The sequence below is a fragment of the Lissotriton vulgaris genome, chromosome 1_2 (assembly GCF_964263255.1).
Source record: "Lissotriton vulgaris chromosome 1_2, aLisVul1.2, whole genome shotgun sequence".
In the NCBI taxonomy this organism is placed as follows: domain Eukaryota; kingdom Metazoa; phylum Chordata; class Amphibia; order Caudata; family Salamandridae; genus Lissotriton; species Lissotriton vulgaris.
In genome coordinates, this window is record NC_141686.1 from 146,019,547 (window position 1) to 146,042,249 (window position 22,703).

Consider the following 22,703-nt stretch of genomic DNA (forward strand, 5'->3'; position numbering starts at 1 on the left):
CCTTGGTAAATAAGTTACTTGCGGTAGCTCTTCAGCACTGGAACATGAGGTATTTAGTCAACTGAGAAATTGTTCCGCCATATTGCATACACTTCAGTCAACACTATGGAAAATCTATTATTTTGCTGAAGCATGAACGGTCCTTTCAGGTATACAGTCCTTAAACAATGGTGATAGGCGGTCTGATATTCAGCACTGCATACTGTTTGGATTTGTTTAGTATAACAAATGTTGAATAACCTAGGCAACAAACTATGAAACAGACAGTCTAAGGAGCATGAGATACAACTTAAGTTACAAAGAGCACTAAATAGTGGAATGCTTCATGCTGTAGGCTTTGCTAAAATGACTATTTACATTGACTAGAAAGATGCTCCACTGGCACTGGAAATGCCCTTGCTTTCTTTTTTTAATGTATGACCAGCAGTGTACATGTTGGAATGGGAGTGTTCCCTGCATGACATTACAGGCATGCACACCTGCCCAGAGAGACCCAGGTTTAGGTTATTTGGTATCCTGATATATTGGTAGCCCAGCACACATGACAAAAATAATTGTGTGCTTAGGCCTAGCCTTTTCAGTTTTGAGACAAAAAGCCTCACTCTGTGGTCAGTGGTCTGGAGGACTGCACTGAGCATGCTCTCTAGTCAATATGGGTGTACTGTCCATGTCCTGGGTCATATACATTAAGTGTTGGTTGCAGCATACCATTTTTCTGACTGATAGTACTGACATTTTTTCTTTTCAGGGAAAAGTGTGGTACCTACAATTCCCACATGTGTAAAGTTCTGCTTGAATATAATGCCCAGATCCTGTACAGACATAACCCGTATGTGGGTGATGTGCATGTTACATGACTGGCAACATGACTCCATATTGTTTGTGAACGTGTGGCTGAAGAGATCAGAAGGGTCCATTCTAAATATTCACTGTACCATTCAGTACAAGGGCATCAAGGCGCTGCAGAGGACTAATGCACAGCCGAATAAAAGATGCTCATATCAAAGTTTGTGTAAAGAGCCAGGTTGTCAAGGCACTGCAAAAAAGAGAATGAGACACAAGACCTGATAAACTAACAGGAAGAGAGTTCCACAGCCTAGCAGCGGCGGTGGAGAAGGCCCTGCCTCCTCATCTAACCTTTTTATACCTGGAAACTACTAGCAAATTTTTGCTGGCAGACCTAAGCTGCTTGGTAGGGACATAGCGCTGAAACATTGCTTTAATAGCATCAGGGCCTAAACCATAATAAGCATTATGGGTCAGGCAAAGAGTCTTTAAAAGAATTCTACGATCCAAAGGTAACCAGTGCAACGAAATGAGGGAGGCCGAGACTGAATCGCACTTAGGTAGGTCCATCACCAGCCTTGTTGTCGCATTCTGCACTAACTGAAGACGACGCACCAGACCCTTATTCATGCCCAGATAAAGGTCATTGCAGTAATCGAGTCTGGACATTATCAAGGCAATCACTGTCTGCTTCAAATGAAAGAAACTGGGATTTTTTCCTAAGAAGCCTGATTATCCCGAAGCAGGTGGACACAGTTCTGCTAATCTGTAGGTTCATTGACAAATATGTGTCAAATATAACACCCAGATTTTTCCCATGGGATACAGGGGAAGGGCAGCTGCCCAAAGTATCAGGCCCCCATTCATTAGACCAAATATCATGTTGGTTACCAAAAATCTTGTTTTTCCCCATTCAGTTTAAGATAGTTTTCAACTAACCAAGCTGAGACTGCCTGCATGCAATTTTAAAATTTGCGGCAGATTCACTAATGCAGTTGGTAATGGACACCATAATTTGTGTGTCGTCAGCATTGGACAGCACCTCACATCCAAAGGATCTCACAACCCTAGCCAGAGGACATAGATATTAAAAAGTGTAGGGCTTAGGGGGGAGCCCTGTGGCACTATACATATCAAATGGTTGGAGGTTGAGTAGAAGTGGCGCATTTTCACTATCTGTGCCCTCTCGCTAAGGAAGGAGGAAAGAAGCCCCAGGGAAGTGCCCCCAACCCCTATCTGCTTGAGGCGTTTTACCAGCCTCAAAGGAGACAGGGGGTCAAACGCTGTGGTACAGTCGAGCAGGATCAGCAGGGTAGTGTACCCTGCATCAACCTGGACCCGGATGTTATAAAAAAACGCTGTAGGTGCTGACTCAGTGCTATAACGGCTTCTAAAGCCGTGCTGTGAGGCACCAATTAGCTGATGGTCCAATAGATAGGCGCTAAGATGAGAATTCAAATATCTTTCCATAATCTTAGCTGGAACTGGTAGCAAAGAAATGGGGCAATAATTTTTTTAACTCGTAGGATCCAAAGATGGCTTTTTTGAAAGTGGTTTAACCACAGCGGTTGTCCAAAGAGTTGGATACTGCCCCTCAGTAATGGCAATATTAAGTACTGAAGTCAGGTGGGGAACAATAACCTCCCTTCCAAGTTTTAAAACTTTTATGTGGCATGCACCCAAAGGTGACCCAGAGGAACTCCTTCTAGTAGATGATCCGTCATTTCAAGTGAAAAGCAAGGGAAGGTGAGTAGCTTCGGTTCATCTCCATAGATTCTAAAACATTAGAGTAAATTATGGGAGTGACAGACATAGCCTTTCCAGCATTATAGTCCTCCAGAATGGAATATATATCTGTGATCTTAGTACGGAAAAAATCTGCCATTCTATCAGAGTTCTTGAGAAAAATCAGTTGTGTCAGCAACAGGAGGAAAAATAAGAGAATTAATAACCTTAAAAAGCTCTAGAAGATTTAGTAGATTCAGTAATCTTAGCTGTGGATCTTCCTCTGGCTTGACATTCTAAGAGAGGGGATGGAGTGCCTGACGATGCACAAAAAGATTACCCCAGGAGGAGTAGAAGCCCTGCCGCTGTACCTGGACTAAGGCATAGCCCAGAAGAAGTGGACTGAACTTTCACCCAGAAGAAGTGTGAGGTTCCGTGACGATTTGAACCCGTGTTTTCAAGTTTGTCGGAAATCCATAATATTAGTATCAGCGAACCGCAAATGATCCATTTAGCATATCCTGGTGTTTTCGCCACGATACGAGCAAGAGCACTCCTGTTATGAACACATTTCTGATCTACCCACGGCATCCATCTTAGATCATGTCCGCCATTTTGTGTTTCTTGCCCTCACATATGCAATAACCTCTGATCACTTCATTTCGATTAAGGACACGTAGCCTTAGCCGGAGATTCACCTCTTCCATGACACGTGTGCCTTAAACCAGATCACGCTGTAGCTGCATGAATCGACAAAGGCTGCCTCCTCTGCCCGAGGCCAGCCCACCTGAACTGGTTCTCGTGTCCATTGTTCTGATCATGATTAGGCGGCCGAAGCCGGTAGCCTTGCCCATTTACAACCCACAAACATCTCTTATCCCGCTTTTCTATCTCCTGCACCTGGCTCTGCTCCTTTCCTTCTGGGCCTTTATTAGGGGGAGGTAACGAACTTTACGATGAGGCGGTCCGGCTCTTGAATGCAATATTGACAAGGGATTGTGATGGACTAGTGGGAACCCCTCTTCGTGATGTTTGGCATCAGATATTATCGACAGTTCCTGTGTAACGCCAAATATTTATTGTTTAAGACACAAAGGTTTAGGAATGTACTAGCATGTGAAATATTTGCCTGAAGCACAATTTTTAGTATATAAGGAGCAACCCTCAATGTACAAATCGAACAGGCTCCTAGTCTCTGCCCGTGTGTAGATTCTGTGACTTCTGTGTCCCTGCAGTAATAAACCTTTGGTCTTTGACGCCACCATCGAGAAGCCCGTGTTTCTGTTCATTTGCGCACCAAGGCAGGTGGAACTCCGGGGTCTTTGGGTGTTGTTCCCTGACACCTCTGGACGGAACCAAAAAGTCCAGAACTCCAATTGGCGCCCAACGTGGGGCGACGTCATTCGGTACCGGTCCAAAAGCCTGAAGAGTTCGAGGAGCTTCGTGTGAAGATTTCCGAGGGAGGCGCCCCACTTCATCGATCCCGGCATATCGCAAAAGTGGCCCTGAAGTTCTCTTCCACGAGGGTTCCCGTTCAGGACGGCTGCAGTGGGCCGTTGCCTTGACCGTCGCCCTGTCTTGGACCCGAGGTGCAGCCCTTAGTACAGCGAAACGTGACGGGTTTCTCCTTGGTGACGTCTTCAGTGCCTCAGTTAAGTATTTAGTGATAGCTAGCTGGTTACTTTGTGAGGATTGTTAAAATCCTTGATCGGTTCTTGGTTTGGTTTGGTTTCGTAAGATTATCACTAGTTGTTCTGGTTACGATAATCTATTTGGTTCAGTTTGGGTATCGATACATTAGTTTGGTTTTGGTAGGCCTAAGTTCTTGGTTCAAGTGCACATATTTGTTTCGTGTTTTGTTTGTTTTGTGTTCCAGTCTGAAAATGGTAAGTCGGAAAATGTTGTCTTGTTTTGGTTGCAACCATGACTCACGATTGGAGGATTCTTGTCTGGTTCCTCCGATTGGGACTCCCCTTTATGACCTATATTGCAAATTTGGAGTGGGTCCTATATCTTATAATGAGGTGTGGGTCCGTTACTGTAAGAAGGATGGTGTCCTTAGTTGGCCACTACATGGTAGTTTTGAACCCGAGATCCTTGATAATTTAGAAGCGAAATTGTTTAGTAAGAAAGCCCGGCCGGCAATGTTTGATTCTTTCCGTTATTGGCGAAAAGAATCCAAACAGAGAGAAATGAAAAGGTTGAAGAAAGAACAAAAAGAGAAAGAAGAGCTAACTCTAGAGCAAGCAACTAAACAATTGCAAGATAATGAGTGCGAAAAGGCCATAGATGTAGCAATTAGAGAGCATAATTTAGCGATTGACAAGTGCTACCCTGCCTTGCCATCGAAAACAGCTAAGATACTGGAGGATCCCGAAAACGATCCTCTGTTGTCTTATCTGTTACGGTCACCTCCACCGTATGCACAAGGTGCTACGGCCCAACTTGTACCGAATGTCCAATTGCCGGTTGCTGGACAACCTGGTGTTCTTGTTCCTCAGAATCTAGTTCCTGTACCTCCTGTGGTTAATGTGAATATTCCTACGGCTCCTCCTCTTCCTGGGTTTCCAACTTCTATACCTGTATCTGTCTCGCTTACACCTACTACATCGCAAGCTATTTTTCTCGATACTCCTACTGCTTCGCAATCTGTACCTACCTCTACTGTGTTCTCTACGTCTGCAAGTGTATTAACTCCACTTTCTGTACGTCGAAAAATAACTGATTCTGTTGCTAATATTCTGTCTCCTTTATATAAATCTTTAATTAAGACTCCTACTTCTGATTCAGTTCAGAGACGTAGTCAGCTACCGAGTACTGAAGAACGGGGAGTTTTAGATTCCACGGCTCTCAGATGGATTACGAAAGTTAGAAGATATAGTACGAGAGATGTACTAGACACGTTTATGAAATGGAAGGAGCCAACGCAACGGTACGTCTTTGATGAGATGTGCTCGTTGTTACGTGAGGAAATAGAGGAAGATGATGTTGAATCAGACTTGGAGGATTTAATTAAAATTCAAAAAGAGTTTGCTGCAGGAATGATAGTGGGTGATAATATAAAAGAAGCGATGGAACTCATTTTGAGTTTTAGGAATGATCCATCTCTTCGTTCGCCGAGAGATTTAGAGAAAGGTAAAATGAAGCCAAGTCGCCAATATCCTATGAGGGAGGTTCCTCCAATCTGGCGCGAAGCAATACAACGTGATGATAATGCAGGTATTGCAGCTGCTCCAGCACAGTTCCAACGAGTGTGGATACACATTCCATGGAAGCGAGCTGAAGTGCTAGCGGTGAAACAGGCCTTGCCAGATCCGCGTAAGAATCCAGCCGGATATTACAAGGAATTAACACAGACAGTTGAGGCTTGTATAATGAACTTAGCGGACATCGATATGTTATTTGGCAATGTAGTTCCACAACCAGTGTGGGCTAAAATTCGTAGAGAGGATCATCAAGCAGCCTTAGGTGGTGATTGGGCAGCTATCACTGCAGCGGACGGTCAGCAAACGGGTGGTGCAAAACCCGAACCCCTAATTGCTAATCTTCCAGGTAGAATAATTGACTTAATGAAGACTTTGATGCCTGCGTTGCGTGTTAATTGGGATAAATTATCCGCATGCAAGCAAAAGAAAGATGAAAGTGTCTCCGACTTCTTCACGAGGTTCGAAGAGACTTTTGTAGATCATAGTGGTCAGGATATGAGCACTGAAGGAGGACAGAGATTGTTTGTCGATAAATTTGTGCATAATTTGTTACCTGAATTATGCAATAAATTAAAGGATTCAGAGAGTGCGTGGGCTGTTTCCACAACTGCGCAAATACTTGCGACTGCACAGTACTACGAAAATAGGGATAAAGAGGAAAAGGAAAAATCAGAGAAGAAAACGAAAGATTTAAAGACTAAAGTCCTTTTACAGCAGGCGCATCCGCCTCGCACGAATCAGACTAATATGCAACAGAATTCGTATCAGAGGACAGATTATAGTTCAACCAGGCCTCAATATCAGTGGAACCAGTGTGCGTACTGTAAAAAAGAGGGTCACTACAAAAATGAATGTCCAATCTTAGCGCAAAATAATGCAGCAGCAGCTCAGAGAGGTCGTGGTGGTTTTGCGCAGAATTCTAGAGGTCGAGGGCGAGGTGCTATGCCTCCGCAAACGAATGATCGTCCCTCCAATCACTTTGATCAACGAAATGTACAGTCAGCTCAACAAAATAGATCTCAACAATATCTTGTTGAAGATTATTGTGAAGTGGATGAGGGATTTCAGCAAAATGGGTACTAGGACAGCCATGGACAGAGAGAGGGAGTAGTATCAGTTCCAGTGGATCAGAGTGGGCCTTATGTCGCGGTAGCAACATCAGGTGTAGTCGAACCGTTTCTGTTGGATACTGGTGCCGCAAAAAGTTCTATCATTCATGCGAAACTCCCTGGCGCACCTTTGTCTGGCTCAACAAATGTTTCCGTAGGTTTTTCAGGCGCCCCTGTTTACAACCCGATATCTGGTCCTTTGTCTATTTCTGTTGGACCATGTCAATTGAAAGCACCCTTGATTTTGACGACAGGTTGTAATGAAAATCTGCTTGGTTTAGATTTGTTAAAACGACTATATGCGACATTGTACTGTTCTCCGGAAGGGGTACAGCTTACTTTGGGTAAAAGAATCACTTCTCCGATGTACTTGTCAATGGACGCACTCCCGCCAGAGCTGCGCTCACTCCCTGATTCTCTTTGGGCGACTGGTCCTAATGATGTAGGCCTTTTAGAAATACCACCGTATGTAGTCACTTTGAAACCAAATGTAAAATTTCCAAGAATTCCCCAATATAAAATATCCAGTGAAGGAGAACGTGCACTTTTATTGATTGTGCAAGATCTGATTAAGAAAGGTGTGGTTGAAGAAACTCGAGGAAATGTTTGTAATAGTCCTGTATTGCCGATTCTGAAACGAACTGATCCTACGAAACCTCCAGTATATAGGTTTGTCATAGACCTTAGAGAAGTTAATAAAATTGTGGTTCCGCAATTTCCTGTGGTTCCAGACATTACTGCATTGTTAACATTGATTCCTGCTACAGCCACTTGGTTCTCAGTCATCGACTTGAAGAATGCCTTTTTCAGCATTCCGATAGCCGAGGAAAGCAGGGATAGTTTTGGCTTCTGTCTAGGAGGTCGAAGTTTCAGATTTAAACGCGCTCCACAGGGCTACTGTGAAAGTCCATCTATTTATAGTCAAGCATTAAAAAGCCAGCTAGATTCTTTTGTCCTTCCTCCAGGTTCTGCCCTAGTACAGTACGTAGACGATCTTTTAGTGGCTGCCGATGACAAGGAAACTTGCAAAGCAGCTACGGTTTCGTTATTGCATCATTTGTCTGATTTGAATCACAAGGTGTCACCTTCCAAGATGCAATACTGCTGCCAAGAAGTGACCTACCTAGGTCATCTCTTGTCAAAGGAGGGAAGGAAGTTGACCCCAGAAAGAATAAAAGCAATTACGCAAATGAGTGTTCCACGCACACAGAGAGAAGTACGTGCCTTTTTAGGTATTACCTCCTACTGTAGGCAGTGGATTCCAAATTTTTCTCTTTTAGCGAAACCATTGGTAGCTTTGACTGGGAAAAATGTTCCGAGTCCGGTGCCATGGTCTGATGAATGTCAAGAGAGTTTTACTGAATTACGAAAAGCCTTGTGTTCAGCTCCTGTATTGGGTACACCTGATTACAGTAAGCCATTCACGCTCTACGTTCACGAGAGAGAAGGTTGCGCGTTGAGTGTCCTGACACAGAAGTTTGGTGATAAACAACGCCCTTGTGCGTATTTTTCATCAACATTAGATCCGGTAGCTAGAGCGTTACCCAGTTGTTTGAGAGCTACAGCGGCAGCTGCGGCTTCCATTCGGCAATCTGCTGGTTTGGTGATGAACAACATGCTTGTGGTCATGGTTCCTCATGCAGTGGATACACTCATGAACCGAACGAAGACACAACACCTTACCAGTGCGAGATTATCTGGTTACGAGCTGACATTACTAGCGAGTCATATTCAGATCAAAAGGTGTAATGTATTGAATCCAGCAACGCTGTTGCCGACTGATCAAGAGTCGAGTGATTCTGAGCCACATGACTGCTGTTTTAAAACGGAGGAAGAGACAAAAGGACGCATCGATTTGAAAGATACTCCGTTACCCGATCCGGATGGTACGCTGTACGTGGATGGGTCATGTTTTAAATTGGAGAATGGTGATGTGACTGCTGCTTACGCGGTAACGACGTTGAAGACGATTGTGGAGACTGCAAGAGTGAGTCAGAATTCTGCCCAAGCTGCAGAATTAATAGCTCTAACGAGAGCATGTGTTTTAGCTGAGGGAAAGAGAGTGAATGTGTTCACAGATAGTCAGTACGCATTTGGCGTGGCCCATAGTTTTGGCCGGTTGTGGAGAGAAAGAGGTTTCATTACGTCCCATGGGACTAAGATTCAACATGGTCAGCTAGTTAACGACTTGTTGGAATCTCTAACCTTGCCGACTGAAGTTGCAATTGTAAAGTGCAGTGCTCATAAAGCAATCACGGATGATGTTGGACGTGGGAATGCTTTTGCTGATGAAATTGCTAAACAGACAGCTAGAGACATGATGAGTAGAATGTATGTTGCAACATCTGCAAGATGGATCGCTGAGTCTGGGATGTGTGAAGATACAATGGAAAGTGTGAAAGAGATTCAGAGAGAAGCAACTGAGGAAGAGAAACGTGTATGGAGAGAGAGTACGGGCAAGTTGGACTCGAATGGATGTTGGATTGATTTGACAGAGCAGCAGCGTTGGATGTTGCCGGATGCGTATGTGCTTGCAGTAGTGACAATGGCGCATGGAGTAGCGCATATAAGTTCTAAAGGTATCTGTAAGATGTTGGCTCCGGTCTGGAAGAATGATGGGGTCAGTAAGTGTGCAGAGAGAGTGGTGAAAAATTGTATGGTGTGCTTGATGCATAATCCTGGCAAGGGAACTCCAACTCCAGCTGGTCATTTCGCTCCTCCTTCCTGCCCCTTTGAAGTGATTCAGTTAGACTTCATTCACATGGAACGCTGTAATAATTTGAAATACGTCTTGGTGGTGGTGTGTGCTTTTTCCAGGTGGATAGAAGCATACCCACTGAAGGACAATACTGCCTTATCAACTGCCAAAATTCTTCTTAAAGAATATTTCCCTAGATTTGGAATGCCACGGATTGTATGGTCAGATAACGGAAGTGAGTTTATAGGGAAAGTTATGCAGAGTGTATGTGCAGGCCTAGGTTTGAAACAAAAATTTCACAGTGCGAACCATCCCCAGTCAGCTGGTTTAGTGGAGGGTTACAATGGCACCCTTAAACTGAAGATAGCTAAAATACAAGCATCCACAGGTTTAGCCTGGCCAGACGCACTTCCTTTGGCTCTGTTATCCACAAGAGCGACTGTACATTCTCGAGTGGGGCTTAGCCCTTACGAGATTGTATTTGGTCGTCCTGCCAATATCTGGGGTGTGCCAAGGCCCAAGGAATTTAAATCTATAGAATATCCTATGTTAATAGACTACCTTTACGACTTGACTGCTAAATTGAGTCTTATTCATCAACAGGTTTTCGATGCATTGCCAAAACCTCCGGAGAGTCCAGGGCATCAGCTGAAACCAGGAGACCTGGTTGTAATCAAGAACTTCGCGAGGACGAAGAACCTTCAACCAAGATTTGTGGGTCCCTTTCAGATCTTACTGACAACGAGGACAGCCGTTCGTGTAGCTGGCCGCAAACACTGGGTGCACGCGTCTCACGTTAAGCGTGTACCCTTGCCGCTACCTTACGACAACTGGGTGAAAAAGGGAATTGGTGCCTCCGAAACTGACAGCACACCGAAGTTCCTTCCTTTCAGCGATGCCGAATTGATTACTGACACTCCAAAATCTGACTCTCCTCCTGAAAAGACTCTTTTGAACACTGAACATTTGTCTCCAGCATCAGAAGAAACTTTGCAATCTGCGAACTTAAACACTGCAACAGCAGCTAGTGATACATTATTTTCCGATCAGACAATACCTGCGAAGCAGAAATACAACCTGAGAAAACGTAAAATGGACAAATAAAGCAGGCAACTGCATATTGTGATTTTGATATATTGAACATTTGATATTGAACATTTGCCTTCAGCCAGGAAGTTTGCTATTGTTTATTTTTTTTTAAATTGCCTTGCCGTCTGGGTAGCCGTAGGGTCGTGGCTGTGTGCCTAGTTTGAATCTGCAGGGGTCTGACACAAGGTCGATCTTTCTGTTGGTTCTGGGAACTCCCAGGGCTGACAGAGGCATTTTCATCTACGTACACATCATCAGTGGTCGCGAGCGGATTGTAGAAGATGGAGCTTCCTGCGCTGCAACGAGAAAATGTGATTTATATTCGCAGAAACAGACTGTACAGAATTCTTCGTAGCAAATGCTTTTTGATGCAATGTGCCGTTACATTTTTGATTATTTTAGCAACATTGGTGGGTGGAATCGTCTTTAGTATAAATCTGATTTTTGTGCCAGTTACTACAGTACCTCCCCTTGATCCTGCCATTTCTACTGTTTCTTCTATACACTCTTTTCACTCGTTTCCTGAACATGAGCAAGCCCGACGCACAGAGTTCATTAACAACACTTTTGTACAGCTCTTGCACCAACACCAACTGGTAGTTAACACTACAGACTGCTGGGTGTGTGGCTTGATACCCCACACTATGGATAAAGGTATTCCCTATCTGGTTTTGCCTTTCAGCTACAATGGATCATTTCAGGCCCTTCAAACCATCTTTGCTTATGCCCTTGAAACCTATCCTCCACGTCCACCACGTTCCACTAGATATAACTCTGCCAACAAAGCTTTAGTCCAGGGAATTATTGACATGATCAAGGATGTCAATAATACTCCATCATACCCCAGAGACGAACTACGAGTGTATTTAAGTTGGAATACTTCAGAGTATCGCCTTAGTTTAGGAGAAAGCAAGCGTAAAAGCTCAACTCCAATCTGGGTCGTACCTCACCGAGGTCAGGTCTGTTTGCAAGGGAATGGGAGAAATCCGAGAGCTCAGCTAGGGAGGAGTGAGTGCGTTGAGACTTATGTGTTTCCGGCTAACTCTTCCCCTGCCTTCCTTACTGCTAGGGGTACCTATTTCATTTGTCGAGACCGAGCTTATACATGGTTGCCTGCTGACTTTTCAGGTTCATGCTATATTGCTCGATTGTTGCCTCCAACATACACTGCTTCATCTGATTACCACAGAACCAGATTAGCGAGAGGTGTCTTCAGTAAGGAAGATACTGCTGGTCAGGAAGCTGGAGACTTCTTCAAAGGCTTCCTTCCGTTCTGGGGGCCTATGGCCAATAGTAGAAACATACGTCAGCTAACACGGGTAGTTGAATCTACTATTACTGAAACTGCTGGTGCCCTTAGCAATCTGACAGCTGAGCTTCAGGCGGATAGACTCATGACGTTGCAGAACCGTATGGTTCTAGATGTTATACTTGCAGATCGAGGTGGGGTATGCAGAATGATCCAATCGAGCTGCTGTGTCTTTATTCCTAATAACGCTCCAACAGTCTATGAGGCGATCTCTAAGCTACACAAGATTTCCGACTCTATACATGTAGACAAGGGAAACTGGTCCTTTATGGAGTGGTTTTGGACTCTGATCTCAGCGTGGGGATGGAAGGTTCTAATGGTCATCGGTGTCATCTTAGTATTCCTGTTCTCATGCTGCCTGATTATCCAGTGTGGTCCTGCTCTGTGTAGTTTTTGCGCTGCAACTTGTCTCAGAAAACCACCTGCGTTTGGAGAAAAGGCACGAGAAAGGATGATGATACAACAACATGTCACTGACCTGATGAGTATAGAACTAGACTCTGATATAGACTGAGTAATTGCCTATGTAAGGGCAAAAGGAGGGTCTGAGGTTCCGTGACGATTTGAACCCGTGTTTTCAAGTTTGTCGGAAATCCATAATATTAGTATCAGCGAACCGCAAATGATCCATTTAGCATATCCTGGTGTTTTCGCCACGATACGAGCAAGAGCACTCCTGTTATGAACACATTTCTGATCTACCCACGGCATCCATCTTAGATCATGTCCGCCATTTTGTGTTTCTTGCCCTCACATATGCAATAACCTCTGATCACTTCATTTCGATTAAGGACACGTAGCCTTAGCCGGAGATTCACCTCTTCCATGACACGTGTGCCTTAAACCAGATCACGCTGTAGCTGCATGAATCGACAAAGGCTGCCTCCTCTGCCCGAGGCCAGCCCACCTGAACTGGTTCTCGTGTCCATTGTTCTGATCATGATTAGGCGGCCGAAGCCGGTAGCCTTGCCCATTTACAACCCACAAACATCTCTTATCCCGCTTTTCTATCTCCTGCACCTGGCTCTGCTCCTTTCCTTCTGGGCCTTTATTAGGGGGAGGTAACGAACTTTACGATGAGGCGGTCCGGCTCTTGAATGCAATATTGACAAGGGATTGTGATGGACTAGTGGGAACCCCTCTTCGTGATGTTTGGCATCAGATATTATCGACAGTTCCTGTGTAACGCCAAATATTTATTGTTTAAGACACAAAGGTTTAGGAATGTACTAGCATGTGAAATATTTGCCTGAAGCACAATTTTTAGTATATAAGGAGCAACCCTCAATGTACAAATCGAACAGGCTCCTAGTCTCTGCCCGTGTGTAGATTCTGTGACTTCTGTGTCCCTGCAGTAATAAACCTTTGGTCTTTGACGCCACCATCGAGAAGCCCGTGTTTCTGTTCATTTGCGCACCAAGGCAGGTGGAACTCCGGGGTCTTTGGGTGTTGTTCCCTGACACCTCTGGACGGAACCAAAAAGTCCAGAACTCCAATTGGACTGAACTAAAAAGTATGACCAGTGCCCACTCATGTCTGAAGAGGATAACCTGTTCCCACCAATGAGTTTCCACTAGTCAAATGAGCTGAATCACTCTATGATAACGGTAAGTGTCAGCCAGCAAGAATGCAATGTGCATGTTATCTGCCAGAGGCGAGACAACGTGTTCCCACTCTTTAAGGACCTTGAGACTTGCCATTGCAGACTTGAAACGCCACCCATGGGAGGGATCTGCTTAGCGAGGGGTCTTGTGGTACAGCTGGACCTGTGCTGCTCCCACGTGGAGTTTATAATAGAAATTGGCCAGCAAGGGGTTTTGCTGGCCATTTTCTATTATAAACTCTGCCCGAGCCCGCAAGGGTATATTGGGTTGCTCACCTTTTTACATATTGCTCCCACATGGAGCCATCATTCTCAAGCCTCAACATCTAGTGTCAGAAGAGGCAGGACCGCAAACCCACACTATTGGGTGCTGTGAGCAGGACCCTAGCATGTGATCCGGATATCAGTCCTGGGCGTTTGTACATTTCAAGTGCCCGTTACACCTTGTAGTTATGCGCAATGACAATAAACATTGTTTGTGTGGCCCTCTGCTGAAACACCAGTGATTTATTTGAGTCAGTAGGACTGAATGACACTAAATAATCTTGGTTGTGAGATATATGGACTATCATATGGGTCGCAGAACCAAGGTAACTATTTTGCAATGTACTAAATTGTGTTTACACCTGTGCCAGATTTTTGCCTGTATATTTCTGAATGTTTAATACCCCATAGCATCCTTCTTCAAATTTTGTAGCTGATTAACATTACCCAAGTATAGTACTATATTTTAGGGTTTGATTAAAGTGCTTCTCTTTTTACAAAGGAAATCACTGGGCTGGACAGTGCTTATTGTGCCTTTGTGACTGTCTGTGTTCTTAGTCTATTTCACATTACACACTTGAGAAGCCATGGAATGCTTGTCCTCACCGCTCTGAGAATGAAGTGTGGAAAGGGTATATACCTTGCACACAGCCTGCAGTGCCAGAGTAAGTCAGGTCCCGAGACAGCAGCAGTAGACGCTGCCCCAAAATGATTCTGGCCTTAGAATAAAAAGTACACCTAATACATAGAGCAGCACACTTTTGTCCAGGGGGAGCAACCGCCTAACCATACCCTCCCAATAAACTCATCATTGAATGAGGTAGAGGGTTATTTGAGGGATTAAACTTCCGTGAAAAAAACCTTAGCTGGTAAATCAGTTATTTGAATACTGATGTTTCCGAAGGCGCTCTTCTCATCTGTGCTGGTACCTTTTGGCGTCCTTGGTAAATAAGTTACTTGCGGTAGCTCTTCAGCACTTGAACATGAGGTATTTAGTCAACCTAAAGTGTTCCGCCACATTGCATACACTTCAGTCAACACTATGGAAAATCTATTATTTTGCTGAAGCATGAACGGTCCTTTCAGGTTTACAGTCCTTAAACAATGGTGATAGGCGGTCTGATATTTAGCACTGCGTACTGTTTGGATTTGTTTAGTATAACAAATGTTGAATAACCTAGACAACAAACTATGAAACAGACAGTCTAAGGAGCACGAGATACAACTTAAGTTACAAAGAGCACTAAATACTGGTATGCGTCATGCTGTAGGCATTGGTAAAATGAATATTTACATTGACAAGAAAGAATTTCCACTGGCACTGGAAATGCCCTTGCTTTCTTTTTTAATGTATGACCAGCAGTGTACATGTTGGAATGGGAGTGCTCCCTGCATCACATTACAGGCATGGACACCTGCCCTGAGTGACCCAGGTTTAGGTTATTTGGTATCCTGATATATTGGTAGCCCAGCACACATGACAAAAATAATTGTGTGCTTAGGCCTAGCCTTTTCAGTTTTGAGACAAAAAGCCTCACTCTGTGGTCAGTGGTCTGGAGGACTGCACTGAGCATGCTCTCTAGTCAATATGGGTGTACTGTCCATGTCCTGGGTAATATACATTAAGTGTTGGTTGCAGCATACCATTTTTCTGACTGATAGTACTGACATTTTTTCTTTTCAGGGAAAAGTGTGGTACATACAATTCCCACATGTGTAAAGTTCTGCTTGAATATAATGCCCAGATCCTGTACAGACATAACCCGTATGTGGGTGATGTGCATGTTACATGACTGGCGTCTGGCAACGTGACTCCATATTCTTTGTGAACGTGTGGCTGAAGAGATCAGAAGGGTCCATTCTAAATATTCACTGTACCATTCAGTACAAGGGCATCAAGGCGCTGCAGAGGACTAATGCACAGCCGAATAAAAGATGCTCATATCAAAGTTTGTGCAAAGAGCCAGGTTGTCAAGGCACTGCAAAAAAGAGAATGAGACACAAGACCTGATAAACTAACAGGAAGAGAGTTCCACAGCCTAGCAGCGGCGGTGGAGAAGGCCCTGCCTCCTCATCTAACCTTTTTATACCTGGAAACTCCTAGCAAATTTTTGCTGGCAGACCTAAGCTGCTTGGTAGGGATGTAGTGCTGAAACATTGCTTTAATAGCATCAGGGCCTAAACCATAATGAGCATTATGGGTCAGGCAAAGAGTCTTTAAAAGAATTCTACGATCCAAAGGTAACCAGTGCAACAAAATGAGGGAGGCCGAGACTGAATCGCACACAGGTAGGTCCATCACCAGCCTTGCTGTCGCATTCTGCACTAACTGAAGACGACGCACCAGACCCTTATTCATGCCCAGATAAAGTGCATTGCAATAATCGAGTCTGGACATTATCAAGGCAATCACTGTCTGCTTTCGTGATGCAAATGAAAGAAACTGGGAATTTTTCCTAAGAAGCCTGATTATCCCGAAGCAGGTGGACACAGTTCTGCTAATCTGTAGGTTCATTGACAAATATGTGTCAAATATAACACCCACATTTTTCCCATGGGATACAGGGGAAGAGCAGCTGCCCAAAGTATCAGGCCACCATTCATTAGACCAAATATCATGTTGGTTACCAAAAATCTTGTTTTTCCCCATTCAGTTCAAGATAGTTTTCAACTATCCGAGCTGAGACTGCCTGCATGCAATTTTTAAAATTTGCGGCAGAATCACTAATGCTGTTGGTAATGGACACCATAATTTGTGTGTCGTCAGCATAAGACAGCACCTCAAATCCAAAGGATCTCACAACCCTAGCCAGAGGACATAGATATTAAAAAGTGTAGGGCTTAGGGAGGAGCCCTGTGGCACTATACATATCAAATGGTTGGAGGTTGAGTAGAAGTGGCGTATTTTCACTATCTGTGCCCTCTCGCTAAGGAAGGAGGAAAGAAGCCCCAGTGAAATGCCCCCAACCCCTATCTCCATGAGGCGTTTTACCAGCCTCAAAGGAGACAGGGTGTCAAACGCTGCGGTACAGTCGAGAAGGATCAGCAGGGTAGTGTACCCTGCATCAACCTGGACCCGGATGTTATCAAAAAACGCTGTAGGGGGAGGAGCCTAGCTCGCAACCGAGATGGCCGCCTGACTCCTCGGCTCCGCTGACCCTTTTGCCATCCTCCCGGTTTCCGCACCATCCTGCCTCCTATCAGAGCACTGCGCTACAACAGCGGAACCGGGAGGCAAACCCGGTCACGCCGCTGTGTTTCTTTCCTCGATCCCGGCAGTAGAAGCCCCGGGACGCCCTCACCCTTCCGGACGCCGATCAGCGCAGCCCGAGTCTTTGTCCTGCGGAGACGGCCGGCCCTGTACACGAAGACGGCGGCCATTACAGATCGGACAGAGCCGGCTGCAGTACCCCGTCGGCAGCGCCTGAATTTCTGCACCTGGCTCCGCTGCTTCTGATCCTGGGCGCCGCCGCTACCGGAGCTACAAAGTATCTGCTCTCCAGCCCCGGGACGGCTCCTCCGCAACATTGTTTCCCCTGACGCCGCTGCGAGCGCCATCTTTTTGCCTGCCCTCGGCTCCTACAGTTGCAAGCCCAGAGCTGCCGGTGGGACGCGGGCGTCGGCCCGAGCCATTTCACGACTGTGCCGGGATGGAGAATATTGCCCCCGTGCTCCCAGACTGCTTCCATCGTGCCTCGACCCGGCAGGGTGCTCGAAGGCTTGCTAAGGGTGAGGACGAACGACCAGTGGGACTGCCTCTCGTCTGCCATACTCGAGTTCTGGAAGGGGCTGCGCCCCTGCCCTTTGAGGCGCCTTTGCAACTTGGTGACATACTGAGCGCCCTAGACGACCTCAGGTCCGCCATGCGTACTGTTGCCTGTGAATTGGGGGCTCGGATGGATGCTACTCTGCTTGCTGCCCCCCAGTCTGTCCGCATGCGGGACACTGCGCCACACCCTACAGCTGCTTTCCATGGTTCCCTCGCCAACGTCGCCATTGAACCGCTGCGATCGCGAGACCCAGTCATTGCTGGGGTGCTGGCGGAAGCACCCCCAAAGGAACGCAAGCTCTCTGGGGTGACGAACTGGCTTGGGAGACGCCGCAAGACACCACGCCTGGGGGCTTCCTCGGGGACTACTGGCGGACCTCCGTTTCTCACCCTGAAGCGGCCATTACCGTGTGGACTAGCTGCCTTTGGTGAGCCATTGTCGTGCTATGGATCTTCTGCTATGATTGTGGACCACATGACTGCGTCTTGGATGGACTTTGGTGATCGTCCCCTCATTCAGCTGTGGTCCCTTTGTTTGCTCCCACCTTCCAAGAGGTCTATCGTGCAGCTGGATTGTACCGTTTCACCGCACCGTAGGGGACAGGGTTGAGGATGCCCCCTCCTGAGTCAGGACTGTCTCTCTTGAACTGCTGGGTTGCGGACGGACTGCCGGGGATATTGAATATTGGTATTGTACTGGTCTTGGGGTCGGGGTAAGGGCGGCCAGGGAACTGTATGTTAATTGTGTTGGATATATTTCATTGGCCCTCCTCCGGTCTTATGTGACTTGTATTCTTTCTTCTTTCTCCTTTTTTCCTTTTCTTTTTCTCCTTCTCAATTTTCTCTTCTCTCACTATATTTCGGGTTATGGGGAGACAAACACTCTGCTAGGGGGGGGGGGGGGTAGGCCGTAGCCTCTGCATGTGTGTAGGGTGGGGGGGTACATTTTAGTTCGTGTTTCTTTCTATGGTGCCTTTTTGTTATTATATAATTTCTTCTTTTTTCTAGGCCCGTGTTAGGCATACTGGGGGATGGGTGGTAGCGCGGTGTTAGTTGGGATGTTGCGTCCTCTCTAGGGGTGTGCATAATTTGTGGCCATCCTCTGGCTGGAACTCGCATGTTGCGAACTGTACTGATTGGTAAGGGTGTCTATGGTCGAGTCCCACCTACATGGACCTAGTTTCCTTTTTCTTACTTGTATAAGTACGGAGTAGTAGGACCTGATCTTAATGGTTGCGATGAAAACTTTTAAAAATTAACCTTCACTGATTCTGGGACATGGTAATATGATAATTACAGTGTAACCTTTTTAATGCTTCCTTACAATGAGAGATATTACTGTGTCGCCGTAACGTTGCATTGGTGCTTAACTGTTTTCGTGGCCGGCCGTCAGGTTGTAGGCCCGTATTTGTTCTGATTCGATGCACAATAAAGGTTTTCAAAAACTTTAAAAAAAAAAAAAAACGCTGTAGGTGCTGACTCAGTGCTATAACGGCTTCTAAAGCCGTGCTGTGAGGCACCAATCAGCTGATGGTCCAATAGATAGGCGCTAAGATGAGAATTCAAATATCTTTCCATAATCTTAGCTGGGACTGGTAGCAAAGAAATGGGGCAATAATTTTTTTAACCCGTAGGATCCAAAGATGGCTTTTTTTAAAGTGGTTTAACCACAGCGGTTTTCCAAAGAGTTGGATACTGCCCCTCGGTAATGGCAATATTAAGTACTGAAGTGAGGTGGGGAACAATAACCTCCCTTCCAAGCTTTAAAACTTTTAGGTGGCATGCATCCAAAGGTTACCCAGAGGAACTCCTTCTAGTAGACGATCCGTCATTTCAAGTGAAAAGCAAGGGAAGGTGAGTAGCTTCGGTTCATCTCCATAGATACTAAAACATTAGAGTAAATTATGAAAGTGACAGACATAGCCTTTCCAGCATTATAGTCCTCCAGAATGGAATATATATCTGTGATCTTAGTACGGAAAAAATCTGCCATTCTATCAGAGTTCTTGGAAAAAAATCAGTTGAGTCAGCAACAGGAGGAAAAATAAGAGAATTAATAACTTTAAAAAGCTCTAGAAGATTGAATAGATTCAGTAATCTTAGCTGTAGATCTTCCTCTGGCCTGACATGTAATGAATGAATAAAATATTTAATAAAGCGCGCGATGGCCAAGCGGCTTCCTGGCGCTGGGGACCTGATCAAGAACTCGGCAGAGGGGAACCCAGGGAAGATTTAAGAGGGGAATGCCTGTAGGAAGAGGAAGGTTTTGAGGGCTTTGCGAAAGTGGGAGTAGATGGGAATGGAGCGAATAGAGAGAGGAAGGCTATTCCAGAACTGGGGGGCAAGGACTGAGAAGCGGGTTCCCCCGGTTCTGGATTTGCGGAAGCGAGGGATGTGGAGAAGAGAGAGAGAGGAAGAGCGGAGGGTGCGGACAGGGGCATGAGAAGAAACAAGAGAGTTGATGAACAAGGGTGCAGAGCGGGAGTGAGCCAAAAATGCAAGACAGGCCAGTTTAAAAAAGGATCTGAGACGAACAGGGAGCCAGTGAAGTGATTTAAGAGCCGGAGTGATATGAGAGGATTTGGGGAGGGAAAGGATGAGACGAGCAGCTTGGTTTTGAATGGCCTGTAGGCGGCGAGATTCGTAAGCAGGTATGCCCACGTACCGGCCATTCCCATAGTCAAGGCGAGAGATGACGAGGGCCATGACTATGGATTTGAGGGCATCAGAGGAGAAGAAGCGGGAGATTTTCCGGATTAAACGGAGGGAAAGAAAGCAGGAGGACACAACAGAACTGATCTGACTGTGCATGGATAAGTCATGACTGACTTTGATGCCAAGAGTGCGGACAGAAGAAGAAGGAACAGGGGGGGGACCAAAAGAAAGGGGCCAGTGTGCGGGGGTCCAGGGGTTAGAAGAGCCACCGGTGAGAACAAGTTCAGTTTTATCTGGATTGAGCTTCAGTTGATTAGCGCACATCCAGTCAGAAATAAAAACTAAAGTGGAACAGAACTTGGGAAGAGAGTCAGGAGAGGAAGAAAGATCGAAGACGAGCTGAAGGTCATCAGCGTAGTTATACACAGAGACCCCCAGCTCAAGAAGAGAAGTGATGAGGGGGTGAATATAGAGATTGAAAAGGAGAGGGGAGAGAGAAGAACCTTGGGGAACTCCACAAGTGACAGGACGGGGAGGAGCGGAAAAACCGGAGAGATGAACTGCCTGGGACCTATCCCGAAGGAAGGACGCCAGCCAGGAAAAGGCCACGCCCCGAATGCCCGCTGCGCTGACACGGTCGAGAAGGATGGCATGGTCGACCGTGTCAAACGCAGCGGACAAGTCGAGAAGGACCAGAGCTTGGGGGAGATTGGAGTCGGCCTTCCCCTTAAGCTCATCCAAGACTGCGAGGACCACCATCTCCGTGGAGTGGCCCGGGCGAAATCCTGCCTGGTGGGATGCAAGGAGGCTGTTCTCCTCAAAGTAAGAGGAGAGGCAGGAGGTGACATGAGCCTCGAGGATCTTGCCAAGGTAGGGAAGGAGAGAGATGGGACGGAAATTGGAGGGAAGAGAGGGATCTAAACCAGTTTTCTTTAAAATCGGAAGGACTATGGCAGATTTGAAAGAGGAGGGGACAGATCCAAGAGCCAGAGAGGAGTTAAGGAGGGCAAGAGGAGGTCCAGAGCAAGTGGTGAAGAGGGTTTTAAGGATGCGTGCTGGCGCGCAATCCATGGGGGAACCGGACTTGATTTTGATCAGAAGATTTAGAAATAGTTCAGTGGAAAGAGGAGGGAAGGAAGAGAAAGAAAAGGGAGAATAGATGGGAAGAGGGGATGGAGTGCCTGACGATGCATGAAGATATTACCCCAGGAAGAGTAGAAGCCCTGCCGCTGTACCTGGACTATGGCATAGCCCAGAAGAAGTGGACTGAACTTTCACCCAGAAGAAGTGGACTGAACTAGAAAGTATGACCAGTGCCCACTCATGTCTGGAGAGGATATTCTGTTCCCACCAATGAGTTTCCACAAGTCAAATGAGCTGAATCACTCTATGATAACGGTAAGTGTCAGCCAGCAAGAATGCAATGTGCATGTTATCTGCCAGAGGCGAGACAACTTGTTCCCACTCTTTAAGGACCTTGAGACTTGCCATTGCAGACTTGAAACGCCACCCATGGGAGGGATCTGCTTAGCGAGGGATCTTGGGGCAGAGCTGGACCTGTGCTGCTCCCACATGGAGCCATCATTTTCAAGCCTCAACATCTAGAGTCTGAAGAGGCAGGACCGCAAACCCACATATTGGGTGCTGCGAGCAGGACCCTAGCCTGTGATCCGGATATCAGTCCTGGGCGTTTGTACATTTCAAGTGCCCGTTACACCTTGTAGTTATGCGCAATGGCAATAAACATTGTTTGTGTAGCCCTCTGCTGAAACACCAGTGATTTATTTGAGTCAGTAGGACTGAATGACACTAAAGAATCTTGGTAGTGAGATATATGGACTATCAAATGGGTCGCAGAACTAAGGTAACTATTTTGCAATGTACTAAATTGTGTTTACACGTGTGCCAGATTTTTGCCTGTATATTTCTGAATGTTTAATACCCCATAGCATCCTTCTTCAAATTTTGTAGCTGATTAACATTACCCAAGTATAGTACTATATTTTAGGGTTTGATTAAAGTGCTTCTCTTTTTACAAAGGAAATCACTGGGCTGGACAGTGCTTATTGTGCCTTTGTGACTGTCTGTGTTCTTAGTCTATTTCACATTACACACTTGAGAAGCCATGGAATGCTTGTCCTCACCGCTCTGAGAATGAAGTGTGGAAAGGGTATATACCTTGCACACAGCCTGCAGTGCCACAGTAAGTCAGGTCCCGAGACAGCAGCAGTAGACGCTGCCCCAAAATGATTCTGGCCTTAGAATAAAAAGTACACCTAATACATAGAGCAGCACACTTTTGTCCAGGGGGAGCAACCGCCTAACCATACCCTCCCAATAAACTCATCATTGAATGAGGTAGAGGGTTATTTGAGGGATTAAACTTCCGTGAAAAAAACCTTAGCTGGTAAATCAGTTATTTGAATTTTAAAAAGAATTCTGAAAATCTACTGTTTTCATTACTCTCCATTTTTTGGCAAGGTTTTGATG

General features: G+C 45.8%; 1 protein-coding gene across 1 annotated transcript in view; it reads right to left on the reverse strand.

The window, feature by feature from the left end:
- AGBL3 (AGBL carboxypeptidase 3) overlaps nucleotides 1-22,703 on the reverse strand; it is a 687,703-nt gene that overhangs the window by 504,445 nt on the left and 160,555 nt on the right. The window lies entirely within an intron of this gene.